The sequence below is a fragment of the Photinus pyralis genome, unplaced genomic scaffold (genome assembly GCF_008802855.1).
Source record: "Photinus pyralis isolate 1611_PpyrPB1 unplaced genomic scaffold, Ppyr1.3 Ppyr1.4_LG5, whole genome shotgun sequence".
Lineage (NCBI taxonomy): Eukaryota > Metazoa > Arthropoda > Insecta > Coleoptera > Lampyridae > Photinus > Photinus pyralis.
The window spans coordinates 28,325,175-28,352,774 of NW_022170596.1; the positions used below are offsets into that span (position 1 = coordinate 28,325,175).

General features: G+C 35.3%; 2 long non-coding RNA genes across 3 annotated transcripts; one reads left to right on the forward strand and one right to left on the reverse strand.

Moving 5' to 3' along the window:
• Window positions 1-6,699: 6,699 nt before the first annotated feature.
• On the forward strand, window positions 6,700-11,015 carry LOC116171066. The gene is made up of 3 exons (XR_004145365.1): window positions 6,700-7,003; window positions 7,053-7,313; window positions 10,895-11,015. It is a non-coding gene; the product is annotated as an uncharacterized LOC116171066 (long non-coding RNA).
• A 7,490-nt stretch (window positions 11,016-18,505) lies between these two features.
• LOC116171067 lies at window positions 18,506-26,465 on the reverse strand. 2 transcript variants are annotated; one of them, XR_004145366.1, is made up of 3 exons: window positions 26,110-26,463; window positions 23,055-23,219; window positions 18,506-19,610 (listed from the first exon to the last, which is right to left on the reverse strand). It is a non-coding gene; the product is annotated as an uncharacterized LOC116171067 (long non-coding RNA). The 2 variants fall into 2 exon arrangements; XR_004145367.1 differs by lacking the exon at window positions 18,506-19,610 and adding an exon at window positions 21,912-22,992 and having other exon boundaries at window positions 26,110-26,465.
• Window positions 26,466-27,600: the final 1,135 nt, after the last annotated feature.

The window sequence follows — 27,600 nt, forward strand, 5'->3', positions numbered from 1 at the left end:
CCGTTGTATCTTTTAATAACTGAACACCCGGACTAAAAAAATTAACTATAATTAACGCAATGGTACTAAAATTTATAGAAATTTACTTTGTGTTAACAACAATTGCCTAGTTGAAATTAATAATTGCATATCTTCCAATAACAACTCGCAATAATTTCCTCTTTTACAATTTCAAATAACGGTTTTTGTGCGACATTTCAAAAACCGTTATTGAAATGGCATATTTAACAATTTCAAATCGGCAGTCTTATTCATATATCACGATTTAGAAATAACGTGTTGAAAAGTTTAATGTTCAAAAATTATCGATTTGATATTATTAAATAATCTTTAATATCACCTTCACGCTTTGTAATAATTTTCAATTTCAAGTTGAAATAAAAAATTCAATTCTCTATTTCAAACTCGTAACTTTGGGAACGCACAATTTAATTTTTAATATCAACTCTGTGATATTGGTAATTCGATTTACTTATATGTCATGACATATAAAATATTGTGGCGCCATTTATCGAGTGATGTCAAAAGTGAGGAGCGAACCTCAACCCAACTAATCACGTTTGATGTAATTACTGCGAAAATCTACTTTCAAGTGCTTATTTTATTACCCATATCGTTCATAAATACATTGTGCGAATAATATTGACAAAAAAATGTACAATTACGCGAAATGGAGATTTTAAATTCTGTTCCGATTATTAAACTTACTGTCGCTACAGGGCAGGTCAATTTGCTATATGTGATTTAAAAATATCGCCTTGATATTTTTAATTCTATTGCACAAATTACTAATTTCTACTTGAAATTTTTAAATACTCTGAGGAATTACCAATGTCACAGAGTTGATATTAAAAATTAAATTGTGCGTTCCAAAGTTACGAGTTTGAAATAGAGAATTGAATATTTCAACTTGAAATTGAAAATTATTACAAAGCGTGAAGGTGATATTAAAGATTATTTAATAATATCAAATCGATAATTTTTGAACATTAAAATTTTCAACACGATATTTCTAAATCGTGATATATGAATAAGACTGCCGATTTGAAATTGTTAAATATGCCATTTCAATAACGGTTTTTGAAATTTCGCACAAAAACCGTTCTTGAAATTGTAAAAGAGGAAATTATTGCGAGTTGTTATTGGAAGATATGCAATTATTAATTTCAACTAGGCAATTGTTGTTAACACAAAGTAAATTTCTATAAATTTTAGTACCATTACGTCAATTATAGTTAATTTTTTTAGTCCGGGTGTTCAGTTATTAAAAGATACAACGGCGTTCCATAAAATTGCGACAATATGTACCTACGTTTAATTAAGAATCTTAAACTCAATTTATTTATTCCGAAGCTATTCAATAAGCTTTAAATGTGTAATTACTCAATTCCAAAGATACGTCGACGATTTTCACCACTTAAAGCTATCTGTGCCAAAAAAACAACTGAATGGAGAGGGAGAGGGGAGGGGAAGGGTTAAGGTACCTCAAGTTAAAACATTATACTTCTTTAAGTAGATCCTGTAAGCACAATGATAAAACAATTTGAACGTTGATAACTGGTGGAGCATGTTCAAATCAAACAAAAACTCGAGATAAGTATTTTTCGGATTACGAAAATGGCGCACAACAAAACGACGCAAAAATTTTCCCTTTACCTCCACGAGGGCTGAGCAATCAACAATTGACAAACTGTCCAATTTCCACAGATTAGAAATAGCTTAGTACCACCATCAAATACAAAAATATAATTCACCGTGTAATAATATGTAATTTACTTATTGTCGGTACATTATCTGCGCTTATGTACGTTCTTTTTTTTTGATAATTATTTCCATGTACCCAATTTAATAAAAAAAAAACAGGATGACATTACCTTTATTATACAACAAAATTGTATCGCAAAAAGGAAAATTCAGCACGTTACACTGATCTTTGGTACATAAAATCCACTAGAGGACTTTTGGTAATTTGTGTGAGTCGTGCACTCGGTTTGACATTGAAACAATTTAAGCATACGAAGTATACCTACTTATTTCTAACATTCAAAAGTATAAACAATATTTAAATTCGAATCGAGGAAAATTTATTCCATTCCCAACCCAATTTTCACATGCATTGTTTATTTATTAACCTCGCGAGTATATTTTTACAATGTACTTAAAGAAACTGAAGCGAGGACACTGCAGTTTGTACTCATCCAAATCATCCCCCACGTTATTAACATTTTTATGTTGACATACAAACATGATTAGTTTATTCAAATTTTCAAAATAACGACCTACGCATGGCTTACGCGATGTGATATCCACCATACTCCAAAAAATCACCTTTTACGCACTGATTTCATGGAGTGGAAAACTTCACGGGATTATGGCCCATAAGCCTGTGCTAGTTTTAAATTAAAAACCCGAGGCTGAGGTTTTTAATTATCCTACCAAGGTTTTTTGAATGCCATGGAAAAAAAAACAAAAATCGCTAAGAAGTTAACTACAGAATGCAGAGATAATAGGGGTTACAAAATGAACTCACAAAAAACCTTATAAATAAAATTGGTAGCAATTCAATTCACCGAACGATAGCATGCGTAAACTTTTCTTGATAATGATAAATAAATAATTCGATCTCACCCAGAGCCTACTATAGTAGTTATAGTAGGCTCTGTCTCACCTCATATTGCAGCTAGTTGAATAGTATCGATACAGCACCATCGAATCAATTGAACAATAGCAAAAATTGCTGAAAATAGTATCCTTATAATAGTAAAACCGAGAGTAAAACAATACTTCTACGGGGTGAATATTTTAAATCCGAACATAGGCAATTAACATGGGAAAAAGGTTTTTGTCGAGGTTTTTGTAGACAGTTGCTCCTCATGTTCACTTAGAGAGTTTATATTGACACCAATCAAAACAAGATTTTTTTGTCTCATCTAATGATATACGAATTAGTTTATTTTCAGGTGTATTTCTCATTATTTTATCAAACATTCGGCAATAAATCCAATTAGCAAAATCATATTAAGCCATGAAAATGTCCAAAAGAATTGAAATAGGTTTTCACACAGACGGAATGGGACGCGCATTAAAATGCACGGAAAACAAATATCGCGTACTAGAGTAAATATTTCCGCTGTAAACGTTGTTCATTATAAATACTTTTTCCTCAGTGAACCAACCGCATTTTACAAAAAAAATTAATGCCAGTTGTCATAAACTGATATTCATTTTGACATTTGAAACTGCTTTTTGTCTTACTAGTCATGGCGAACTTGATTTTGGTAAGTGGATTTATTGCCGAATTTTTGATAACATAGGGAGAAATACACCTGAAAATGAACTAATTCGTACATCATTAGACGAGAAAAAAAATCTTCTTTCAATTGGTGTCATTATATACCCTCTAAGTTAACATGGGGAGCAATCTACAAAAAACCTTTTTCTCATGTTAATTCCCTATGTTCGGTTTAGGAATATTCACCCGGTATAATTAACTACTATATACAGGGGCGGACTGGCCCGGAGGGGCGGGTGGCGATTGCCACCTGGCCTGTAGGTCATATTGGCCCGTTGGAAATTTATAAGTATGTGCTGTATTTAGTTTCTTGCACTATTAATAAATTATTAACACGTTTCTCTCATTGGGGTTGATGTTAGGTTGTTCATTACAAAATTCTGTTTCTATGTAAATGTTTTGCAATGAATTTATCATTTTTTGTAGTATTTTGAAAGTGCTGAAACACAATTATAGGCGACGCGCCTCGTTTGGATTATGTACTTTTAATTATCAGCTCACCCCCCCCCCCAATCTTCATTACAGTAATACTTTAATGGCCCGTAACCTATGCAATTCCAACTGGCCCGTAAGTACCCAGTCCGCCCCTGACTATATATCATCGAAAGTATACGAGATACAAAAAAAAAGTTTTATATAAAAGCTACTGCCTTTGAAACGCTTAATTTAGAATTGGGCGTTACAACCTCCTCCGAAATTTTAGATAAGTACGTCCAGAAAAATTTGAACTTTTTTGACACCACTTATTGACTTATGTGGTCTAACTAAAAACTATCCCCCAATTTTTACAGAGAAAAACCAATGACGATTATCAACAGCTACCCCGGGAACTTGCAATTCATGATCTTCCACCAAAACCGGCGTCCGTTTAACTCTCCTTGATGGTTTTACACTCCTAGTAGCTGTAAATCTATCCAACACCTTTTGAAACACCCGTGGATATGAATGTGTTTCGCCAAGATATCTCACAGCGTACACTCGTGACGGTCTCTAATAAACACTAGGTATATCAACCAGTCCTGCTTGAGTTAGGAACAATTTTGCAACGATGATTAAAAAACAATCATACACTGCCGACACTTTACTGTTAATTGTGAGAATTGAACATCTTTTGTTTCATCATGGCACACTTGGGTTTGGAAAATAATATTTTTTTTACAAATTTGCGTTTCGACTTCGTTTTCTTCTGAAGTTTTCTTATGGAATGAGTGATTTTCTTTGTATCAGTGGAAAATTTGTAGTTTTGGCTACCCAGTGGTATAACTTGTTTAGGGGGGTGCCATTTAAACTTTAAACAAAATATGACATTTGGCGAAGGTCAATAAAAAATGTTATTTTTCCGATAAAGTCCGTTAAAAAAATTATGCGATTGTGGAATAGGTCTTAACCTGTGCCTCAATTCAAAAATTAGCCGCCAGCGCGGTTTAGTTTTTCTAAAAAAATTTCGAAAAACTGTCAAATTTTGGCGAAATCGTTAAAATTATCAATATAACATGTTACATAAAAAAAAGTACTTTTCGAAGTACTCTCTAAATCAGTAATAACGCAGGATTGATACGCCACTGGAATACAGCACGCCTCTGGTGATCAAAAATATTTTAGAAATATGGCGACGGTAAATGTGCACAATTTTGAACTAAGCTTTTTTCGGTATCTTTTATGGTAAACGAGATGGTAAAGGAATTATGATCCGAGGGGTCTTAGGGCTACAACATAAAGACAAATACTCTCGCAAATAGCTAACAATTAAAAATTGACGGCCGTTATTTAAAACAAGATACAAACAATCGCTTACGATTTTCAGCAGGGGAATTCTTTGCCACTCATATTTAATATCACTGATCCTTGAACTCATAGAAATCGATTGGCGAAATTTTCGCTGTCTCTTTTCGTTCTCGAGTTAAGCGAGGAACAGACGAACAAAATCATCACATAAGGGGAATTTTTTTCTTTCGAAAAAACTCCTCTCTATGGTAAATACCAATTTTCGCCCATTTCGCATTCCGATTTAGAATTTGGAAGTAGGTATGTTTATAGAATTGGAAAAGGCATATTGATACTCATATAGAAAACAATTCTAGTTCCTCCTTTATAGGCATGTGTGAAAAATTAAAGAAAAATATCAACAATTTTTTTGTTACTCTTCGAAGAGCGCATTCAAATTATGGGGTCGTAAAGAGATCTTGTGAATTGCGAGATGAATGCGGCCCTTCGCCCTTTCGAGTTTTTCTCCCTTTTCCAGGGAAATATTTTTTTCCAAAATTAGCTTTTTTCTGTTTTAATTTCCTTTACAATCTATAACGTCAGTACCAAAAATACCCTTTATATCATTAAAGAAACTTCTAATCTGAAGCACAATTCACTCAATTTCGGTTCTTATCGCGATAATTACCGATAATTTTGGTTACTTAAGAAAATCGGTTACGTATTATTTAAGTTCAAGAGAGCGTGATAGAATAAATTAAAATTTTTTCCAAAATTTCACGAATGCAAATCAAAGGTCGACATGCGATAATTCACGTGTTATTAGAAGCTTTGAAATTTAACCGGCGTTAAATACGGGCAGTTGTAAATAAATACCTTGGCCAGGGTTGCGTTGCGAAGATATTCCACCAGGAGGGCCTCTTCTGGCGAACGTCCGCAAGTCCACTCTCATCCACCACCCCTTTTCTTCGTTTCTTTTCGAATTTGATCGCGTGCCAGGATTTCCTACGCCCTTTTTTATCGGTGAGCGTGTTTTTCTCTTCGACTATCCACTGTTTCGTATCGCTGGCGCGCGTCGTGACATCCTCTTCGATTATCCAGGGGTCCTTCTCGTGGACCACATGCAAAACTTCTTGGCTCATCATTTTACCTGTTGGTTCTATGGTCAAATGCAATTTCCGGTCACATACTTCCGTTCACGAAATTTAGTTCAAGGTACACACACGCCGAAGGATTCAATTCGATTTGGAAGTAAAAAATTTGACATAACGGGCACACGCACGCACGCACATTAATTTTGAGCAGATTGGGATTGCATCCAAGTTTACACCAATTATTTATTTATTGTGCAATGAAAATTGTAACGGGGGGCTAACGGCACCGTTACTTTCACGATAGCGTCGACGCGGAACGAGTACTGCATAGAAAAAGTGTAATTTTTTTCGTTAGCGAACTGTATATAGAAAAATGCTCAAAATGATAAGCACTGCTACGTGCAAAATTCATGTGAAAACTGAAATTGAATTGAATTGAAAACAGTAGACAAAACTGTGCGAGCGGTTCGCCTAGAATCGAATAACTGCTCGTCGTCGCCGCGTCGCGCGCAACACTCCTCTACTTTCACAGCTAACACGACTTTCTGGTTTTGATGCCAAATCTTGAACTTACTGATAACGCGATATTATTTGCTAATGACACAACAATTCAACATGATCACGTATTGATTAATATGAATCGCGTTTAATAGAATAAAAATGGAGAGCTTTCTCTAGTCTTGCACCCGATCGTAATTTCTAACATTTCGCAATTTCTTTTATGCAATTGTCGCAATATTAGCTAAACTGTTAATGGTCAACAATTTGTTACACTTCAAGTACATTTTCGTACTCTTCTGATGGCGCATCACTGTACAAAGAAATAAAACCCATGGCTTAGATGTTCGGTTTCAAGAAAAAGCTATCCTGGCTTAGAACATGTAAACGTGATCGTTACCAGGTGTCTTGTATTGTATGTATGCTTGTACTTATGACGCAATAATAGTATCAATTTGTACTAGGTAATTTGTAAGGTCGAGTGGAATTGATCAACGTGCTTCCCAATTCCCTATCCTCCCCATTATGCTTCGAGAGACCGCTAAGAAACTTTTGGGCGCCCGAAGTCGATTACACCTTGAAGACGCGCGCCTCTAGGACGAAAAACATAATTCCGCCGCGCGGGAGTTGTGCGCTTTTACATTTACAAGACCTTTCCAACGACACCAATTTGAAAACAATCGGACGAAAACTGTAGAAGATAGGAAAAACTGATAAATCTCCAGGTTAGTATAACGCTCGAAGATGGCGCCCAGCGCTCTAAACCATTTCTCTTTTCGATGATGTAACATGTTAGTACCTTAATACAAGAAAATTTTTCAAAAACCTATTATAATCACATCAATAACATTAATCTAGATATCCTACAACAAAATAAAACAAATGAATGTGTACGTTTTTTTCCATTTTATTGCTAATTTCAGTGTGTCTTCAAAAGGTTTAATAACAAGCGTACACGTTCATTTGTTTTATTTTGATGTAGGTAGGATATCTAGATTAATGTTATTGATGTGAAGACAACGTAAACGAGAGATCACGATATATGCAAAAGAAGAAATGTTTTCGGGGAATATGTGCATTTATTTGCTGATTTAACGAAGGACGAAAACAAGGATTTTTAAAATCCGATGGGTACCGTCCGCACGTATGTGCGCTGCTGCATTTCATTCCATTAAAACTACTTTTTCGGATCTGTACGTTCGATGTCGGTTTATGTGCGCGTACCTTTATTACCTTTTAGACCGAGAGCCCGCGTAGAAAATACCTCGTCATAGTGTACAAAAGGTTTGATGTAACTAGGCCGTAGAATGCCACCGTGTGATTCCAAAATCGCCCGTCTGCCGGCCCGCGGCGGTCAACTTAGCGTGGGGGCGAATTTTGAAAACTGTTCCAAATCACATAATACCTCGTCACTGGCACACGTATGATTTTTTGCAATCTGATTCGGAAATGTGCACCAAATTCATAGTTGCAGCGGCAGACGATTTATCTGGGCAACTTTCCCGAGCAGAAGCGTTTAAAAACATTCAAAAATTGTTAAATACCTCGTCATAAGGTACACGCTCGAATTATAGCTTAAAATAAAGCTCTTTGAATGTAGAATTTGGGAAAACCGTGAAAAACGCGGCAGACGGTCGTATAACTATAGCAGACGCCTTTGAAATTTGTAGTTCCATCTTCGTTTAACGCATTACTCCCCGTGCGGTAAAGCGAGAGCGCTGTCACTCAAGCACGCTCTGCTTGTAAAAACGGATCTACAGCTGGAAGTAGGTACCTACCACCTAAATTAAATGTAGGCATTCCACAAATAATAGGATTTATGAAATACAAACCGTTATAAAAGTGTTTAGAATGGCAATATAACAAAAAAAAGAATAGGTACGCTAGGGGTGTGGGGGTAAATGCCAAAACTGAGGGAAATCTTCCATTAAATATCCCCATAACTATCTAAATGAAGGTGTTTTTAAAACTTCATCTATTCATTTTATCAAAATTGCAATGGTTCGTTTTGAAATGAAAGCTTGTATAGGTATCGTTACGGCATTTGACATTATTTTACTATTTTGAATTTTGGCACCATCAATGTGTATTTCTCATTATTTTATCAAAAATCCGTAAATAAATCCAATTAACAAAATCATGTTACGCCATGGAAATTTTCTGAGGAATTGAAACAACGTGCGATCATAAATGAGTTGCTGTCGAGTCGCCTTTGGAAGTTCAGCAACTCATTTTTTATCGCATAGTGGCTTTTGACACAGACGGAATGGGACACTCAACTATACCATGGACGTTCATTAAAATGTACGGAAAACAAATATCGCGTACAAGAGTAAATATTTCCGCTGTAAACGTTGTTTATTATAAATACTTTTTCCTCAGTGAACTGCATTTTACAAAAAAAATTAATGCCAGTTATCAGAAACTAATATTGGTTTGGATTTGAATAACGTTGGAATCTGCTTTTTGTCTTACTAGTCATGGCTAACCATGATTTTGATAATTGGATTTATTGCCGAATTTGTGCTAAAATAATGAGAAATACACCTCAAAATGAACTATTTCATACATCATTAGATGAGAAAAAAATCTTCTTTCGATTGGAGTCATTATAAACCCTCCAAGTTAACATGGGGAGCAACGATCTACAAAAAGCTTTATGTTAATTCTGCATGTTCGATTTTAGTATACGGACCTGCGGTTTGGGAAAATCAACCCGGTATGTAAATTGCGAGGTAAATTGTGAAGAAGAAGATGTATGTTACAAATTTTATAGTTTAGATGGCTATATATATACATAGGGAAGTTCAAAAAGCCTCAACTGTATACGTATGCAGAGGGTGACACAAGAATTATTTTCCGTTTATCGTAAATGGCAGTTGCAAAGAACGTAGATCTTATCTTGCTAAGGTTTTAAGAATAATAATTGGGTTTCTTTAACTCGATCACTCCTTGATCTGAAAAAAAGTTAGATTTGGGACCTTTAATTGAGAAACGCTTTAGTTTGAGCTACGCTTCGTTTATACGGTGTCTGTATCACCGTCCGTTTGAGGGTGTTGGCACACTCCCTTGATTTAATATAGGTATCTCATTTAATTTGTTTCACATATAATAAAGTACGTAAGATATGTGTTATTCTATGGTAAATATGAAAACTCAATCTTCAATCAATATCACCTGGTGAATTTTGTTTAGAAATCACATTACAAAAAACATTGATGGTGCCAAAATTCAAAATAATAAAACAATGTCAAATGCCGTAACGATATACCTATACAAGACTTTCATTTCAAAACGAACCATCGGGTGTAATTTGCAATTTTGGTAAAATGGAACAACGAAGTTTTAAAAACAACTTCATTTAGATAGTTATGGGGATATTTAATGGAAGATTTCCCTTAGTTTTAGTATACCGGGTGGTGCCTACCGCGACGCAGCATAGGGATTTCAATGGTAATTTCTTTCTAGTCAATTACTAGCTCCCCTAATTATTTTAGAGCAAAAGTCTAAATAGGTTTTTTTTAGAGAAAAAAATACTGCATCTGTTCATATTATTACTTATAATTTTCCGTTTTTCAAAACCGTGGAAATCGATAAAATAAAAAGGTTCATTTTACAATAAATCAAATATGCCTTGGAATTACCTAAAAAAAACAGCGATCACGTTTCATTATTTGCCTTTGACGTTTATTAAATTTATACTTGCTGCTTATACTGCTATAGTTATACGACCGTCTGCGGCGATTTTCATGGTTTTCCCAAATTCTACATTCAAAGAGCTTTATTTTAAGCTATAATTCGAGCGTGTACCTTATGACGAGGTATTTAACAATTTTTGAATGTTTTTAAACGCTTCTGCTCGGGAAAGTTGCCCAGATAAATCGTCTGCCGCTGCAACTATGAATTTGGTGCACATTTCCGAATCAGATTGCAAAAAATCATACGTGTGCCAGTGACGAAGTATTATGTGATTTGGAACAGTTTTCAAAATTCGCCCCCACGCTAAGTTGACCGCCGCGGGCCGGCAGACGGGCGATTTTGGAATCACGGTGACATTCTACGGCCATTGTTTAAATACTTTATTAAACAATGCTATGGCCTAGTTACATCAAACCTTTTGTACCCTATGACGAGGTATTTTCTACGCGGGCTCTCGGTCTACTTTCCTTCTCAGAATCTTGAAACGAAACACATATTTTCTTCATAATTTCTTGACACATTTTCACAATCCTGAGTTTACTAACAGTTGAGATTACGAACGTTTACATATTCAGATAAAAAATGATGCGGCGACATTTTCTTGCAGATTCTATTTTGGAGAAACGGCACCCACGCGCGGAAAATATACGAGTACATAGTCGAGCGGATTTAACGCTGCCATCCTAAATTAGAAAAAAATCGTCTTGTTTCATCGTAGGCACCAGTCCAAATTATGATGCTCCTTTTTAGTACTTGTACCTTTTATTGAAATTTTCCCTTTTGACAATAATCGAAAATTTATGTAATTAATTAATTACAGAAATGGGTTCAACCCAAAATAAACCTTCGTACAGTACAGATAAAAAAAATCTCGAGGAAAATGATAAGGGAGTATTTTTGTCGAAAATCCAGGTCTCGAGTATTTCCAAATCGCACAAAAATGGCAGGTATAATAGTGAAGGATTCGATAGCACTGCATTTTGCAATTACATGCAAAGAACAAAAGTAATTACGGATTATTAATGGATCCCACTGCCTTTCGTCAATTTGTCGACATTTTTTAAGAGTCTCTGAGTATTGCAAATTAACACTTTTTCCCTGAGATGCACATAAGATTCCTATCGATTTAAGCAATTAATTACGACGCGACAATTAAATTTGATTATGCGTAGGGCGCCCTATTTTATTAAGACGAGTAACAAATGTCGCCGTTTATGCTTTAAATAAAATTCTGTTTTATCGCTGTTTTTCGAAATGAATATGTAGGTACCTCATTAAATCACTTTTATTATAAACAGGCTTTTGCCGCTATACACCAATCTTTGGTTAAGAGATGACGTGTTAATGGCGCCGATTTGCATAGTAAATTGCACTTTGTCATTTAAGAAATTATCTGACGGCTAACATTTTTGACTTTTAATAGCCCAATTGAAAATGTTATACTTATTAGGACCATTTTTGATACATCTTTGCTTTGTGGCCACCCCTACCATATCTGGAATATCTTCCATGGAGGCAATGTGTCTAGAATTACGCCGTTTAACCGCTTTTATTAGCCCAAAAAAAAAATGAATCGACTCTAATGGGTACTTGGTAGGCTAGTGCACTAACCACTACGCCTCCTTAATGCATACTTAACAATAGGAATGATTATAATTCCCCTTACAGTTCCTTTGCCTACCATTTACTCTTTACATTGTGCAAAATGTGGTAGGGTAATGGCAGTGAAGGAGTTCCGCAAGGTCCAATATTGGGCCCTGCATTGTATACAATAAAGATATTCTCCACGCGCTTGGTGTCTACTGCTTGTTTTTCGTCTGTTTCTGACTATAGATAAGATATAAATATATTTAAGCTAAATGTGAGTAGTAATAGTCAGAAAATGGATCACGACTGTGAAGCGAAAGGAAAACAATACACTATTTTAAATAATAAAAATTGGTGCTCTCCCAGACATCGTTTGTTATGCTAACAATGTTAGCAAAATGCGTGTATCAACCATTAGCCTAAAAAAATATTTCATTTACAATGTCACCGTTTAATTAACACAATTAAAATGGCAATTATGGGCAATTGTCCTTTTTATTAATACTATGCAAATTATTCGAATATGTAAACAGACTAAACCGGCTATCGTATACTGTGCCGAAAGCGACGACTATTTTTAGTCGGCGTCCAAAATAAATTTGAAATTATGGCGAAATCTCCGACAAACTCGATTTATGCTTATTGTTTTTTTTTTGCAAATAGAAGTGGCGGAAAAGATACATACGTAATGTTTGTTTTTTCATTTCTATTTTTACACGTTATTTACGTACGTTGGCCTATGATCAAGCTGCATCAAATCTAATTGCCAATATTGAATACTTAAAAAAAAGCACATCTGGACATTAATCATAATCAAAATAAAAACGTCTTTGCTTAATGAAAGATAATTATTGTTATTGTTTTTTTCTAAATAGAAAACATCTGCCTTAGATGAAAGAGTAATATTAGTCCTTGGACCAAAACGTGACAGCTGAACTCGTTCCAAAATATGAGAGACACCCACCTTTGTTTCTACAAAAATGATTCACATAGTATATAGCAGGCGGGCCAAACGGGCGATTCAGACATTATCGGCGGGCCACTGACGACGATACTTATTTTAGTGAGTAACTTTTGGGATTTGAGCAATAAAAATATTTCAACCAGAAACAAGTCTTTGTTCTCGGCGTCACAAGATGAGCGAGCGCGGTGGATCAACTTGGCGTGGATTATAAAACTTGCCTGCGCGGGTCGCATTTTGGTAAACGGCAGACGATCAATGCAACGTTTCGTTTCGGAGAAATCATCATCAATTGTATTTTTTATATGACCATACAAAAAGTACCATGCGATCAAAAATGGGTTGCTGTCGAGTCACCTTTGGAATTTTTGTTTACATGGGACATCGTACTTAGCTTAAACTTCCAAAGGCGACTCGACAGCAACTCATTTTTGATCGCCCGTTAGTTACTGTTTTTTTATTACGAATACAACGATATACGGCAATAAAAAAAGCATAAGTTGGAAACTGTTGGTTTCATCGTGTTTTTGACAGTTGTCGATAACTAAATTTTATTTAGTATCAAACCCCCAGTCAATTTTATGCAATTTTTAGAAGACCAACTGAAGCTCCTTCCCAGGCATCCTCATGACATTGATTGACATAGAAATGAATGTTTTCTCAGTTTAGTTAGCATCGCAAACAAAGGCATACTTTGATCAATGATTATCATGAGATAGTACAACAGCCTTCATTCGCGCACTTCAAACTATCTAATCTTGTTTATGGAAGGAAAGACAAATACGCATAATTACTGCAAACAAACAAGTATAATCTGTAGAAAAATAATTGCCAAAATTTTTGAAGCCAGTAACGTCTTTCAGAAAACGATTGCAAGTTAAAGTTGAGCGAGTATAGTCAAAATTTGAGGCCGGTGGAGCGACAGTTTGACTAATACTTTCCCGAAATTGACCTTCGGCCAGTCATCGCGAGTTCGATGAAATTGTATTATTTTCGGTGTATAATTTCTAGGTCGCCTTAGATTTATTTTGAATTGCCATCAAATCGGGAACAGAACTGCGGTCTGCGCTTATTTCGAATGGTCGACAAACCAAAACTGGTCGCAGAACGTTGACACTAAATTACGTTTCCGTAGCGATTTTTAAAAATTTCAGAAAAAATTTCTAGTGGAACTATTTTTAGAAATACGAAAACGGCGAAGGTGACGAAATAATTTACGGGTCGTAAAATCGTAAACAATAAAAAAAAACAAATGATCCATTGAAAGGAAGGCGCAAAGGTGGAGAGGATATGGAGCAGGGTCATACGTAAAGCTAAAGGCCATCGAGCAGGAGATGTCATTCGCTTGCCATGACCTTCCCTCGAGACGTACCTCCATTCGTACCAATCGAGCACTACCTATTATGTAACGAAAGGAGTGTTTACTTCATTTTGGACAATCCATTGTATTGTTCGCTGACGAAGGTTAATTGACCCAATTTGCGCTCATATAACTGTAACCAACGACGGATAAAGTCGAAAATTTCTGCATCTACAAAAGTAGTTATACCCCGAGCCTGGATTGTTTTACTAGACGCATTCCAGCGTGCAATTTTTACCTGTCGCTCCCAGAACTAGGTGCACACTAAAGGTTAACGTATTTGTTACAGCAAGGTTGATGTAACCATCACACTTTTCGTTGATCAAGTAATTAATACGAACAGAGTTACAAAAAGCGCATTCATTTCCTATTTGTAAGTTAGTCCAGGCTCTAGAGCTCAAAACAGGGGTCCACCTTGCAAATTTCTGAGACAAAGAACCGAGATGCAGGGTTTATGTTTTTTGGGTCGCTGAATCCGAATTTGACATTTGTACAAAAATCCGCATGACGCGAGAGCCGCCATCTTGGAAAAATGGCGGAAAATCGGCGGTTTTTCCACAAAACCCGAAATAACTTATTTGGTATCGGTTTTTTTGGCGAAAAAACTTCAGTAATAAATTAAATTAAAAACGAAATCGGTAAATGTCGGTTTTTTTGGAATACCTTCGGAAGTAATCGCACCTTTTCTCTAATTTGACCATCGTCGCGTCGTATGGTTTCGGAGATCCCCATGATAGACATTCTTATCTTCGACACAGTATTATACTTGAAGATATTATTTTAAAGACGCAACCCTTGTTCCGAAAAACAATTGCTGTGAAATTAAACTGAGAATAGAAGGGTAGCGAGTATCCCAGACATCGATGCATCGGCGCCATCAAGTCGATAAAAGATTGATGAATAATGAAAGCTGGTACGGCGCATTCATTCCTTGAAATATGATATGCCTTCTAGACTCTTTGAGAACGTTCCCTCATTTTTTCTAAAAACTTTCTAATTAAGGCGTGTTTTATGGCAGTTCCAAGCACGATGACGAAGTGATTGTTATAGAAGTTTGCATTGGTATTTGTGTACAATTTATTAATGATTAATATGTATTACTTAGATAGTAATGAAATTTACGTTACTGTATTAAAAAAATATGCTTTACCAATACCATAAATATTCCGTAAGACATAGAATCCGTAATGGCTCGCGCGTTATCGAAACGGAAAGATCAAAGCATTTTACAACAATAAATAGCGAAGGCGAATTCGTGTTATGACCGATCAAAGCGTAAAAACAATATGTTCCACGTCCAGTCGACGTGCCTCATAAACGATGTACACGAAAATAGCGTTAATATTGCACAGACGGAATTAATTTAAATTATTATTCCTACTTTTTTTATTATTTAAAGATGGCATTATATTGTGGTTGTGTGAACATTTTAATGGTACCAGCTGGTGTTACCATCGCATTAGATTAAAATGCTTCTTCTGCGACTCCTTTTTACCATCTTATAGTACAAGGGTCGCTAGTTACCTCCCAAAACTTACGTGATGTATTTTTTAATTAAAAAATAAGTGTGCGACAGAATTATTGAAAAAAATTTATTGTAGCGGAGAGGGTGGAAAATATAATGGAAACTGTCACCTGTATAGAAATAAACCGGTATCTCACGGTTAATCAAAATTACATCAATAAAAACTTCCAAGTGTAAACGAATTAAAAGAGTAACATTTTATGATCACCTCGAGCGAATGTAGTAAAACGCCCATATACATACGATATTTACGGTGCGCAAAACATCACTTAAAGTAATCAATTAATTAAAAGCACGAAAACGTGTAATCGCACCACGAAAATGGTAGTTGCACCTTACCGATGGTATCAATTTAAAAAGCGAATCACCTTAATCAATCAAGTTGCTTTGGGCGATCTACAAAATATGAGTAATTTAAATTGATTAACGTAAAAGCGGTTTGAATTTTCTTCAATGACTGACAACCATAAATTTGGATTTCAACGCAATTGCATTTTATGAATTAATATGTCAACAACGTCCGAGAAGAGTACCCCACTCTGATTTAAATTCTTGGCTTAGAGTAGAACCATGGGAGAATTTCCTCTCAATGACATTACCAATTAGAACTTATTGACAGTTCCATCTGTCAAAATAAATTACTTAGTGCTAATTCTAAGATAGACCTGATAATAAGCCCTAATTGACACACAAATGTGTGTGACGGATAAATATATGTGTCAGTTAGTGCTAAATAACAGATATATACTTCCATATTAGCGTTAATTAACACATTTGGCGTAAAATTTGGAGCGATTTTCAACTGTCTAATCAAATTAGAAAAGATGTAATCAAACCATGGAAAATTACTATAGCACAGTAAACAACAGAAACATTTTTTTCAAAGAAACAAAAGATTCAATGTTTCATTCTTTTTTTTCTCAGCAACCGTAACACATACAAAGATGGTATTTAGACGTTTATGAGTATGTCTACCGGTCTGCCGGAAACCTCACAAATGGAAACCTATTAAAAAAAATTCAAACAATTATTAATTAATGGGCCACAAAATATACAAAAATCCTCGCAAAAATCTTTTAAGAAATCGGTGTAACAAATTTTCAAGAAATACAAGTTTTCTCGCAAGTTTTACACTTTATGAGAATGTAACTTTCAGATAAGACTTTTATCCTTAGTTTATTTTAAAAAAAAGCCTTTTGAAAATAAAACCTTCCCATTCAAAATTGCTGGGAAAACCAATTGCCATCGGTTAATATCACACATCAGTTGTGTTTTTATACTGTAACGGAAACGCTTCAGACATGACGTCGCCTTTGGCGCTCTGGAATTTTCTAGGCGCGCGATAGTGGGAATGTTTGCACGTATCTGGTAATTACGCGAATGTTCTGGACTTACATTGCTTGCGTGTATAAATGGTTGCGGACCGAACATCGCGACAGTCTACTACCGAACGAGATCGAGTACGTATGAAACATAGAGCGCGGAAATATAAATTGCGAAGTGTGTGATATAAATAGTCGATATAAATTGTACGGTTTTTATAGTGTTTTAGTTTTGTTTAATAAATATTGATATAAATCGAACCAGAATTTATAAATCACGTTACAATACATTTTATTCAGGTTTTATTAAATTTACTTTATACAACATTTTAGTCTAGGCGATAAAGACATCTAACTGGGCATTTTGAGGTGGAAAAGAAAAAAATGGTGGAATATGTTCAGTTAGGTGTCAGAAACAACATATTAAAAATCCCACCCCCCAAACCCTGTGCTCCAGCCTCCCCATCATCACCCAAAAACCGTGTTTTCGCTCTTTTTGGCTGATATCTCGCGATCTATGAGGTCTATATGAAATATTTTTAGCTGAAAATATTTCTCGGGAAATTTTATGCAAGGTAGATACTCAGAAGTTAGCCTAGGTGTACCTCTTAGCCTAGGAAATTCAAAAAGGAGGCGAAAATCATCAATTTTCGTGTTTTTTGCGGTTTTTTGCAAAAATATCCATAATTTCAAACAGTTCCAAGATTGGGCTACTAGTTCAAAAGTTACAGCCCTTTGAATTTTTTTTCAAATTGGTTTCTAGTATCTAACTTTTAATTGAGAAGTCTGATCGAAAAATTACGAATTGATTTGGATAAGTATAAGGATAATGATTACGTTGAGGTATAAATGAATGTGTGAATATTTTGTTATGAAAATACTGTTTTTACGTGAATAAATGGTACATAGAAATACTTTGTTTTACAATGAATATTTCCTCACACATGAAAGTTGAAGGTGAAAGGTGACTTACGCCAACTCTTCAGTTACCTATCTCGTATGAAATTGCACGAAGAGCATTTTCAGCTAAACATATTTCATCTAGCCCTGACGGTCGCGATATTTTTGCAAAAAACCTCAAAAAAAAAACACGAAAATGAATTTTCTAGGCTAAAGGTCGCGATATATTTGCAAAAAGCCACGAAAATTGTATATTTTCGCCTCTTTTATGAATTTCCTAGGCTAAGAGGTACACCTAGGCTAACTTCTGAGTATCTCCCTCGTATGAAATTTCCCGAGAAATATTTTCAGGTAAAAATATTTCACATAGACCTCATAGATCGCGAGATATCAGCCAAAAAGAGCGAAAACGCGGTTTTTGGGGGATGGTGGGGTGGCTGGAGCCTTTAGTACAGGGGTCTGGGGGCTGGGATTTTTAATATGTTGTTTCTGACACCTAACTGAACATATTCCACCATTTTTTTCTTTTCCACCTCAAAATGTCCAGTTTGCCAATTTTACAGTCTCTATCGCCTAGACTATTTGGAATTTAAAATTATATTTCGCTTTATACATTTTTCTGTCAACAGAATATCAGTGGAAATTAAAAGTTTGTCTCTTTATTTATCGCGTAAATGTAGGTAGAAGCATTTACCATTTTATCTAACGATCGGTTGTGGTCATTAGAGTTTGGAAAAAATCCAAACAATTTCTGGGAGAAGAAATTCTATTTTCGAATACCTAGGCAGTTTTTCACCTGTTCCAGACACTAATATCAGATTTAATCGCCACCTTGATTATAAAGTCGTTTGATATTATTCGTTTTTTAATGAAGACGCGAACTTCATATAAAATAATATACAGGGTGGTTCGCGAAAAAAATTTAATTAGAAAAGCAGATTTTCAATTGTTTTTTCCAACGTTTTTTTACTATCAACTATCACTTGCTGTAATGGAAATATGTTAACGTCTCCGTGAACCATTATATAGATATTTTGCTAGATGAATTAAAAACTGCGGCGGATCATTTTCTATAGTTTTATTCTTATGGTTAGTAATGCTTCACAGAATATTCAAAGGGTCAAGCTTGCATAACACGAAGACACATCCAGTCCCACAACGGGCCCAACGGCACTAAGCCACGAAACGACGAGATTGTTACTTTTCATCAACGTTCCTATTAATTCTGAAGTTTTGCACGGATGCAAAGTTATAAAAGGCCTCATTAGTAAGGGGTGTTCCATTTGTGTCAGCGTGTTGTATTTATAATCGGCATTGGCAAAATTAAATTGTTTCCAACATTCTTCGATTGTTAGTAAGCTACCGTCGGTCTTCCAGGCGTTGAAGCACAAAACGGGGCAGCCATAACTGGCGTTATAGACCACATGGTATTCGTACGTAATTAAAACATCGTTATCTCCCCCGTCGTTGTCACACTCTTCGAGGGCGAACAACCGTGCGGATACACTTTTAACTAATTTTTTAGACAAGTAAACACCGGCGCTATGTTCGTTTAGTAGCCAATCGTCGTTGATACTATCGGATAACATTTTCATATCGTTTATAGCCTTTAGGAACGAATCCCACGATATCGATACATTTGTCGAATCCATGCTTTATACGTTTAGCCTGCAATGGAAAAATTTAATTTAAAAACTTTTTTAAGAGGAAGATAAAAATTAGTGTCGACAATGTTGCCATGCTGTTAAAGTAGATTTTCTTTTAGTTCTCAAAAAAAAAATCGCTAGTCTTGGTTCACTCGTTACTTGCGCGCTCGTGCCTCAAACTTAAAATTCACGTCACAGACAACCATTAATTTCAATTTCCAACCTCATAAATTCTGTTATTGCCGACAACACTTTAATTGGAATTAATAAAACGACGATGCGAACCCAATCAATACAAATATTTTGTTACACTGACGTCATGAACTAATATAAAATCCATTAAAGTGTAATAAAATTCGCCCCTCGCGTTTTTCTACGCGCATTTCAATTGGTTGCGATATTTGATTTAAAAGAAAACGAAATTTTATTCGTAAATATGTATACACAATTGAATTCCGTCCGTCCGTCCGTCCGCGATCACCTAGCTTGATGCCTTTTTAATCAACGCGGTTACGTAGGCAATACGCTTATTTGTCAAGATCGAGGTCACTAGAAGAATACACTTTCTTTACCGTCGAAAATGAATGTACGAGACTCGAAAGAATCGAGATCTGGAAATTGCGACCCAATAACTTAGGATGGGAAATGTGTGAAAACGTATTTGGCCCCTTAGGGTAACTGCCCCTTCTGGTGGTCTCGTATTTCATTGTACTAAATGCGCCGAGACCGCGGAACTCAAGATTCAATTCAATTCAATAGCTTACCTCAAGCTTGTGAAGGTGACTTTATTTCGATGAATGTCGAAAGTAACACACTTGCCCAATTACACCGTTTTGCGAGAGTGAGTCAGAAATTGTTTAAATGTTTCTACACCGTAATTCTGAAGAGCAACAAGAACAGTCACTATCATTGCTATCTGCTATCTTTCAAAAACAGGGAGAATTGCTATTATCTCATATTTTTAAGAGTCACCCAGTAATCCATTTATATGGAAACAAATGCCTCTTATTTCGGGACCAAATTGATTTTGTTTCAAAAATCCATGGCTTCCTGCAAATAAGATAAAATAAGCCACCCTGTATAAAAATTTTGATTACCTACTAGGTAAAATTTACCCAAACAACTACGAATTGAAAAAATCCTGCGTTCTGAATTTCGAAGTTTCACTTAACCATTGTTGAATTCCTTAGAAGCCAAGATGGGCACGTAGTTATTATAATTCACAGTAAGTGAAGAGAATATTAATAAAAGATAGGTATTCGAATGCGAATCATCTTTCAGATCTTATTACGAGTTTCAAACATCTGGAACTTTACAGATTATTCAGTTTCTTCTGACCATAGTCTCGGATTGTTTAAATTCTTCGGATTCAGGTTCAGTTCCACGAAATCATTCCGATTCTTTTGCTCTTGAATTTTTCAAGTGTCTTCCGATTCTTCTCTTTAGATCTTGCAAATGCTTTCGATTCTTGGGCTTCTTTAGAAAACTCTCATTGTGATCTTCGGATTCTGATATTTCAAGTTCTTCACATTCTTTACATATACCCGATTCTTAAAATTGTTTCATTTTTACGAATTCAGGAAATTCATTCGGGATATTTACATTTGTTAATGACGTTTATCGAGTTGCATTTATAAACCTAACCTATCCCTCATACTGCAGACCATACGCGCCCGTCTCGACAAGGCGCGGAGGGTGCCTTCGGTACCATTTCGAAGGGAGCTTGTTAAAGTCGACATCAAATTTTTAAACTTGTACACCTACACCTCATTTGTTTATAACCTTTTCATTACGTTTACAACTTTTTGCATAATAAAGACGGAAAATTGGAAAAATAAAACTCGCATCTTTTTCAATAATCTACGATGCCATGGAATTTTCTAAAACAAAAAGATATCAGCAGTTCGAAATGGATTTTATGATCGACTTGGTTACTGTTTGCAGTTAATGGTGACTTATTCGAACATTTATTGTAAATTGTTATATTAGGAAACCGTTTTTAGTAATTTGGTCTTTCTTTATGTTGAATTCGCGGTTCTAAATATAATACTTTTTGATAGAATTTCATTTGTTTTATAGTAGACATTCCATGGCATGACGGATATTGGCGTAGTTTTTGAATAAAATTCCATGGCATCACAGATTATTGAAAAAGATAGGGGTTTTATTTTTCCAATTTTCCGTCTTTATTAAGCAAAAAATTGAAAACTAATACGGTAATTGATTGACGTAAAAAATTTTTTTCTATAAAAAACCTTAATACATTTTTGCTCTAAAATAATTTGGGGAGCAAATAACCGCATGTTATGAATTTTACATTGAAATCCCTATGATGCGTTACGCAAGTCACCACCCTGTATATTAACAAGCTTCAAATACCTTCTTTAAACAATAGTGTGCAATAACATCAAAGTCTGTCCCTATTCGTTTAGAAAGTGATGTTTTTGTTTAGAATAAATTCTGCTGACCCGCCATTTAATTGGAATAATAAACGTAGCGTGACTCAAACGCCGCATTTTCTGGAGTAATTCGATTCGGGTGAAATATATTCATAATGGATCTCCCGGTAGACTATTTCAGGAGATAATTTGCCATTTTTAAAATGCTGAATACATAATTCACAACTAAATGATCGAATGGAGATCAATGTCCCTCGCCAATTAATTGAAATTCAGGAAAAAAAACTTTAATTTATTCTAGTTACGTATGAAATAAATGACAATTGTATTATAACGTTTACATATCTCGCCCGTTACTTATGCAACACAAAATACTTGGTAGCATACAGTTAAAAACGAACGTTAAAAAGATTGGTTGTTTACATCCGAATTATTTATTCAATGCTATTAGGAAGACGAAAACGTCACTTCCAAACACCAAAAAAGGACCACAGTATCTTTGCATCTAGACTATGGAAGGACCTTAGGTAGAACAGAAGGCTCTTATGCAGAGTGCTTTAATTAAGGCATCTAATACTGGATAAGAGTGTAAGATTAGATAACGATATTACGTAATTCCCATAGGAAGTAGATACGGTATCAATGAATTAAACAGAAGTCCAAAAACATAAACTTTATGATATTTGTGTTTATAGGATGATAAAATCTCGCTGCCGCCACATATCACTTTTTTGTTCAATGTTTATTGATTCGTCACGTTTTTTTTTTCATATTTTGTTTCCAACGTGACAACCAGCAGCTGAATGATTAGAACTACTTTGCAATGTTTACCTTTTGTTTTATTTATTAACCAACGATAGTGATTTGTTTTTACAAAATTGGTGACCTTTGATTTTGAATGTCAATTCATCATATTTGGCTCCTTACTCTTATCTTGAAACTATCGGCGGTTTTGTTTAAAGGCTACAAAAATCAATTGGCCTTATCTGACGTCAGTAATGCTTTCTATTGATTGTAGGTGTCCTTTAAATGAACGACACAATGACAACAACAAAAACTAGACTTACAAGCTCGAATCTTTTAATAATCCCCGAAATGAGACACGCAGCGCTCCAAGTCCAAATCCAATAGAAGTTGTACGAGCACGATGTCTGTCGCCACCACCAGAGTTCGCCGACATTTCACGTTAAACGTGCAAAAAAGTGGAACACAACTAATAAAATAAACAAAATCTGAAACAAAAAAGTAAAACGTAACTAAAACAATTCAAATAAAAATATCGGTTAGTAAGCGCATCCACACTTCTTTTAGGGCATTATTGATTACCCTAAAAACCTCCATAATGCTATGTTATTTTAACTCACAAGTCATAAATAATAGAAAATTATATAGACAATCGAAGTCGTCATCACCTGAACGTTAATCCTCGTATTTTTAGTGCACTTTCACTTTAAAAAAATTCACTTTTACGCTCTTGATTTGTCTGTCTGTCTGAGTCACAAAGGCTCCGAAAGTACACCACTTACAGACTTGATATTGGTGTCATTCGATTAGAAATTAATAGTACATTATATATCAAGGTAGAGAAGTACAGTATTATTGCCTGAGCACCAAGATTACATCTCGAGGCGCTTGCGCCGAGGGGTGTAAGGTGCGAAGGCAATAATAGACTTCTCTACCGTGGTATATATACTATTTTTTTCACTACTAGCACTTGAAATCCTCTAAATTAACATATTATATTGATAAGAAAGTGAACGGTTGGACAGAATTTTTTGTTTATTAATTTAACATGTCAATCAAGTACGTAGAAGTACAAGTCAAACAGGCCGTATTTTGTTCTGTCATTGAGATTTTTCAAAGAGTAATTTCGTTCGAATTTTTTCAAAATGTGATAATTTTAGGTATGTAATTTCTCTGGAAATTGCGAATGGTGGCAATTATTCGTTTTAGAGAACTTGTCTAAACGTTCATTGAGCGAAATTTCGGGTTGTGTTTTCTAAAAGTGACAGCGTGACAGTTCTCATTATTGACTACTAGTTAATAATAAAAATTATTAACCACTTTGAACAAATGCCGAGAAAGCCTACTTTACAAGTGGAAAAAAGGTTAATAATCATGTCATCAGACGCTAGTAGTGAAAAAAAATTATTTCTCGAATTATTTCATGTTTGTATTCTCGTTAAGGCATGGCCATAAGGGCTATTAAAATCGAAAAAACAAATTTGGAAGTGCCTCTTGCTCACAAGCGGCTTAAGGAATTTTTTGTTTATTCTCTGGCATTCTTAGATCATCTGTGGGGGACCTTTCACAACCGGACATCAACATCCCCTGCACCGCCTAGCGAAATTTGGAAGGCAACCAATGCTGGTATAATCGTAAAGGTATCAGAAAACGGAATGTACATTCAATCGATCCTTAAGTGGTATTAAATGGTACTGGTCGTACTGTTATTGTATTTATCTCCTGGTTATCAATTTCCGTTATTTTTGGACAGTAGCCAGTACAAACTTATGCTCCAATAAATACATCAAACACTGATAGGTAGGTATATAACGGGCGATCAAAAATGCGTTGCTATCGAGTCACCTTTGGAAATTCAAGTTATGTACGATTTCCCTCGCGATTTCCTTATGTAAACAAAAATTCCAAAGGTGACTTTGATCGCAAAGTATATGTAGTACCCGAGCGAGTACCCGAGGTAGTACCATAGTACTGTTGTACATGTATCGATATCCAGTGTACTGGCTAGTTTCCAAATGCCGTTAGCCAGTACATCAAAATAACGACGTGCTTAGTAGGTAACAGATTTTTGTCATTTTGAGATAGTACGGAAACGGCACTACAGAGTTGCATACCTTCTTCACACACGCGATTGCCGTTCCATCTACATACGACCCGAGTTCGTCGTAAATTATGATATGAAAGCGTACCGGAATTCGTAGATAATAGTGTTATAAGCAAGTAATGGTCCCATAATTACAATTCAAATGCCCAGAACGGCTGCCTGACATGTAAATGCGTATGTCGGGCGAATTTTTCCTAAAGTGATCAATTCAATGGAAAATGACGGGAAGCGATGCGACACGCTTTCATCCCCAAAGTACGTACTTGAGTTCTGATGCGATAATGCATTCCCATTGTATCGAGTGGCAACTGTATAAATCAAGGTCGTTTGTAACACACCACTATTGATTAGACGAGTGCCGTCGACCGTCAGCGACTCGTGATTTTTAATTACTCCAATTAAATTGGGCACATAAACTTATCGCACCGTGGCAGTCGCCGTTTTTGGTCACAATCACTTCACTCGTTAATCGCCTTGTAACTACATTTACCATCGAACCAATTTGTATACTAAAAACACGTGTCCTATGTTTATCGAGATCACGAGATACTTATTATGCTTTGATAATATTCAATTAATTCAACATTTAAAGGCGTGACCAATGGAAAATTCATGCATTGATTGGCGCATTACTACCAAGAATTGTTAACGAGAGGAGAGGTTTGAGATGCAACTTGCTTGCCCCCTATTAATAAATAGTGACGACCCCAAATCTAATCCCTGTGCCACTCCACTTTGAAGTAAAATTATCTTATATTCCAATGATCTAAGAAAATTATACTGCAACTTGATCTACTATCTACAAGTGCTACCATCAGATCTGTCGATTGCATTCTTTAGTCAGCGATCAGTACAATAGAACAGTTCTTTGTGCGAACGAATTGCGAACAAATTGTACGAAGTTTACAAAAAGGGTTGAAGACAAACCCCCCCCTAAATCGCCAAAGACGGCTTCATTTTTATGGCAAACTTACAAGGACGGGAGTGAGCCCCTACATCCCCTAAATTGCAATTTGACACGCGGAAATGAATTAATTTCGCGTTTTAAAAGAGGGGCAGCAAATGTGTGCAGATAGTACCCGCCCCCCAACGACCTTGACCCGAACGGCTGAATTTCGAGATAAATTAATCGCCTACTTGATGGATCTTTCTACATTTTTTAAAATTAAACTATTTCGTCACAATTAGAGCTAAAACAAACATGACAACAAAGCAAGCAACCGTACTCTCTACCAAGTAAATTACACAAAAATTTTAAAAGAAAGTTTACTTACATTATTTGCGGATTGTATGCGAATTTCGATCATAACAGGTATCCAAAACGTTTATACGTAACTAACGTTCCCAAAATACGATTGAATTTAATTCAACAAAACACGAAACATGGAGACGTTGTTTTTTTATCACAAAAACTCCGATTACGCAATCCGAATTAGCGCACATCTGATAAGGAGATAGGAGTTAATTCGCAGCATTCCAAGATACGATGGAAATTTTCCACAACACAAATTCCTTATCAAAATAATCGATATTTGAACGACCTACAACTCGCCGCGAGACGAACCACATTTTGTTTTGACATGCACGTTCCCTTTTGGGTCGCATTCAATTCTACTCTCTCGAGCGAGATTGCAACATCGACGTCTTAGATGTATTTACATTTCATCTAATCTGCGATTATGAATAAAGTGCATCCGTGCTACGAACTCAATTTATAATTTGGAACGTTAAAATGGTATTGTTTCTATATAAAGAAAATGATAAGCGACGACATAAATAAATAATTTAGAATCTTCCAGTTTATTATTTATTTACTTATTTAAGTATGAATAAATGTAAAATGAAAATGCGTACCTATTTAATTAAAGGTAGAGCTTTTTATTGGAGAATGCTCAGAATATTTCTGGGAAAAAGAACGTTTACAAGAATTCAGAACATTCAACATTTTCTAGAGAAAATTCCCTGGGTTCCATGGCGTTTTTTTTAAATTTTGAGTAAAGTCACTAAATATAGTGACTTTAATTTTGAGGCTCTTCGGGCGCCCTCTAGAATTTCCCTGTTTAAAATTTTTGATGTACCTACACTTCAGAGCTTTTAGAGTGCACTAGTTTTTTACAAAAACGACACAAGGTGCAGTTCAAAGCAATCGAAAGTTAGCCAGAGCAATAAATTGCTATACTATTGGCCATACATGATACAACGGTTTACATAGAACATTTTCAGACATTCTATCCCTTTTTCACATTTTTTCTGAGCTGAGAAAGGGGTATAAAAATAGGCATGCAAAAGGTAGAAAAAAAGGTTCAGTTAACTAAATAAATAAATCATTGCATCCAGGAAATATCCTAACAGAATCACAAGAAACAAACATTTCTGCCTCTTTTAAGAACTTCAAGTGTACAGAATTTATACAGGCATTTCTACTTAGCTTGAAATAATGTTTTAACAGAAATTTACACAATTAAGTAATTGTCAACCCAGCTATCAATAAAATTCTGTTGCTGGTAGTTGCACTAAACCAGGGGTCGGCAATCTATTGAAACGGAAGAGCCAAAAGTTACAATTTGCAAAATTTCCCAGTTTTTAAAGAGCCACTAAAAATTTTTGAATCAATACTATAATATTTGGTCATATACAGGGTCCTGCAACATTACATTTCTAGCTGGTAAAGTTTTTAAAAAATCTTGTGTGCAAATGTCAACTATACATGGTTGTGGATCTACAGAAATTATTTTTGAATGTACAGGGTGTCCCATTTTAAGGTG